The 4,109-nt window shown below is 41.9% G+C and overlaps 1 protein-coding gene across 4 annotated transcripts in view; it reads right to left on the reverse strand.

Annotated features, from left to right (window-relative positions):
* The window catches only part of stk3 (serine/threonine kinase 3 (STE20 homolog, yeast)), a 457,998-nt gene that overhangs the window by 54,562 nt on the left and 399,327 nt on the right, over positions 1-4,109 (reverse strand). The gene's annotated exons all lie outside the window — the stretch shown is intronic.

Below are 4,109 nucleotides of genomic sequence, written 5' to 3' on the forward strand. Positions count from 1 at the left end.
GTATGTGGTGTAAAATTATGTCCCAATACATGTGTGAATCATAATGTAACACATGTATTGGGCCAAGCAGTGGAATGTGGTGAAACGGTTAAACATTATGTCCCAATACATGTGTGAATCATAATGTAACACATGTATTGGGCCAGGCAGTGGAATGTGGTGAAACGGTTAAACATTATGTCCCAATACATGTGTGAATCATAATGTAACACATGTATTGGGCCAGGCAGTGGAATGTGGTGAAACGGTTAAACATTATGTCCCAATACATGTGTGAATCATAGTGTAACACATGTATTGGGCCAAGCAGTGGGATGTGGTGAAAGGGTTAAAATTGTGTCCCAATACATGTGTGAATCTAACTGGAATGGAGGTGTTGCTTAGTCCCGTGTGAATCTTATTACACACCTCCCCGTGTGAATCTTCTTATCTGTATGTAACCAGAATGGAATGTGTTTTTTAGCCTTGCTCTGCTGTTCACATGAATGTTTATATCTGGAAAAGAGTATATCAGCTGGAAAAGTCTCCAGTTCGGTGAGTCTGCTCCGGGGTTACGTTTAACCGCCGAGCGTGGGTTGTTGGCAACCGCTCTACGAGAACTGACGGCTCCTAGTTCCGGTAACATGTAGAGTGAGTATAAGCCAGACCCGGGAGTCTGCTCCGGGGTTACGTTTAACCGCCGAGCGTGGGTTGTTGGCAACCGCTCTACGAGAACTGACGGCTCGCAGTTCCGGTAACACGTAGAGTGAGTATAAACCAGACCCGTTGTAAGTACGAGACCTGGTTGTGGCGACGCTGCGGGGAATAAGACACTTATATTCTAGCAGACTCGCCTCTTGGTCGTTTGTTCTGTGTCAGACTACTCTCCTACGAACCTGACCTTGAGAATTTTTTAAAACATACGTGTATGGAATGAGCTGCCAGAGGATGTGGTGGAGGCTGGTACAATTGCAACGTTTAAGAGGAATTTGGATGGGTATATGAATAGAAAGGGTTTGGAGGGATATGGGCCGGGTGCTGGCAGGTGGGAGTAGATTGGGTTGGGATATCTGTTTGGCATGGATGGGTTGGACCGAAGGGCCTGTTTCCATGCTGTACATCTCTATGACTCTCTATGACAGAGATGGGGGGCTATCTCAGAGGGTTGTGCAACTTTGAACACCCTGTCTCAGAAGGTAGTACAGATAGGAATGTTAAAGGCACAGAGGTGGATAGAGTCTTGAGTCAGGAAAATCAAGGATTATTGGAAGCAAATAGGAATGTGGAATTCGAATCAGAAACAGATCAGCTATGTCCTTGGGGATATTTTATTTATATTTACTGATGTTTTTATGCATGTAATAAATTTCTGCAATCCTGAAGAATCCCCCTTAGAAATAGGACCACCACACACTTAAAGTAAGAAGCTCTCAAACTATTGTTTGATGAGAAAGTTAAGAGGATTATAAATAACATTTTTTAAAAAAAGCTACATTTGCATTTTGGTATTCACTAACAATTAATTTTATCACATTCGCTAAATGTTCAATGAAATAAATATTTTCACTTTATTGGTTAGATTCTCTACAGTGTGGAAACAGGCCCTTTGGCCCAACCAGTCCACACCGACCTTCTGAAGAGTAACCCACCCAGACCCCATTCCCTCTGACTAATGCACCTAACAATATGTCAATTTAGTATAGCCAATTCACCTGGCTGCACATCTTTGGACTGTGGGAGGAAACCGGAGCACCCGGAGGAAACCCATGCAGACACGGGGAAAATGTGCAAACTCCACACGGACAGTCCCCCGAGGCTGGAATTGAACCTAGAACCATGGTGCTGTGAGGCAGTAGTGCTAACCACTGAGCCACCATGCTGTTTTAATATTGCTGTTAATCTGTTTTGATACTCATTTGTACATTATACTAGAAAGTAACAAATTTCCATAATTAATTAAAGTTTACAAGAAGCAGTACTCTTTTATGGTTAGGCTGGGTATTTAAAATATGCTAAATCAAATCCATAAAAGGCAATTACTAAATATTCAATAGTGAGTCTCTCTGTTCAAAGCTACTGAGCAAATCTTTGCCCTTTTAAAAAAGCCTTCATACATGGAAATCATAAGTGATTACTATGGTACAGATAACCAAAATGAAACTGGCTGATAGTTTTATTTTTGCAATTGGTTATTGTGGTAGTTAATTACTGAAAATTCACATGAGGATATCTACGTTCTTTTAACAAATTAACACACACGTATTACACAAAATAAATAAACAAAGCTATGGAAATACACTTGTAAATCAATCTGAAAAGATCTTAACACAAACTGCAAAACAAAAATACCATTCTCTTCCCCAGCAATACCTTTTGTAGATATTCAATCTTATTGATACTGTTACTCCTACTTTAATTCTTTAACTTATTATTTAATTTACATTTTCGAAATTTAATGACTGAGAGACTTCTTTCCAGTTCTCATGGCCTAAACCTCATTTCAGTTCTGAGAGCTTGAAAACTTCTACATAAATTCTCACAGCTTGAAGACTTGACAAACTAAAAAAACCTTTTGTTATTCTGAAATTGTTCTCTTCTGAACCAAAATCACTGGTGACCCCTGGTCTGTTTTTGCTGTCTGTCATACAAGTTCAACTTCATAAAAACTTTTCCTGATGAAGGGCTTATGCTCAAAACGTCGATTCTCCTGCTCCTCGGATGCTGCCTGATCTGCTGTGCTTTTCCAGCACTACACTCGACTCTGAGCTCTAGCATCTGCAGTGCTCACTTTCTCCTTTGTAAAAACTTTATCAGTGAACAACACAGTATCATACTGGACACCTATCCAATGTCACAAGCTTTCTTGGAAATTATATTATTCCAAATGACTTTTTGACCTCAAACAATTATTTCATTTGGAACCAAAACCCCACGTTTATTTTACTTCTACTTTAAAGTCCAAATTCCTAAATCATAACAACATATTGTACATTTATTAAAATCTCTTTTATTTGATTACTTTTATTACTCTCCTCTGGATTATAATTGCAACCAGAATCATGGAATTGTTAGTGTGCAGAATGAGGCCATTTCAGCCATTGCGTCTGCACTGGATGTCTAAGTGTTTTAACTAAGTGCTGGTCTCCTGCAGAAGTGGGCAACAAGTCAGGTGTGTCCTATCTTGACATTGGGTGCATCTCACTGCATCTGACAAGCTGCAAGGTAAGTTCTTTGTTAATCACGAGCAAGTTTCCAATTCAGTGTTTTAATGCTTGATAAATGCCTTATTAATGGCCCAGCTTGCCTTATTGATATTCAGCTTCCTAACTTACCAAACAATCCAAACCAACTAGACAATGAGAACTCTCAGAGTGCAGACCTGGTGACTTCAGCTCATTGCTTACTTAGAAGGACGTCCCTTTGTCACAGGGCACCAATGACTTGATAGGTAAAAACAATGACTACAGATGCTGGAAACCAGATTCTGGATTAGTGGTGCTGGAAGAGCACAGCAGTTCAGGCAGACTCCAAGGAGCAGTAAAATCGACGTTTCGGGCAAAAGCCCTTCATCAGGAATACAGGCAGAGAGCCTGAAGGGTGGAGAGATAAGTGAGAGGAGGGTGGGATTGGGGAGAAAGTAGTACAGAGTACAATAGGTGAGTGGGGGAGGGAATGAAGGTGATAGGTCAGGGGGAAAGGGTGGAGTGGATAGGTGGAAAAGACGATAGATAGGTAGGACAAGTCATGGGGACAGTGCTGAGCTGGAAGTTTGGAACTGGGGTGAGGTGGGGGAAGGGGAAATGAGGAAATCGTTGAAGTCCACATTGATGCCTTGGAATTGAAGTGTTCCGAGGCAGAAGATGAGGCGTTCTTCCTCCAGGCGTCTGGTGGTAAGGGAGCGGCGGTGAAGGAGGCCCAGGACCTCCATGTCCTCGGCAGAGTGGGAGGGGGAGTTGAAATGTTGGGCCACAGGGCGATGTGGTTGATTGGTGCGGGTGTTCTGGAGATGTTCCCTAAAGCGCTCTGCTAGGAGGCGTCCAGTCTCCCCAATATCGAGATGACCGTATCGGGAGCAACAGATATAATAAATGATATTGGTGGATGTGCAGGTAAAACTTTGATGGATGTGG

Source organism: Chiloscyllium plagiosum, chromosome 4 (genome assembly GCF_004010195.1).
Source record: "Chiloscyllium plagiosum isolate BGI_BamShark_2017 chromosome 4, ASM401019v2, whole genome shotgun sequence".
Lineage (NCBI taxonomy): Eukaryota > Metazoa > Chordata > Chondrichthyes > Orectolobiformes > Hemiscylliidae > Chiloscyllium > Chiloscyllium plagiosum.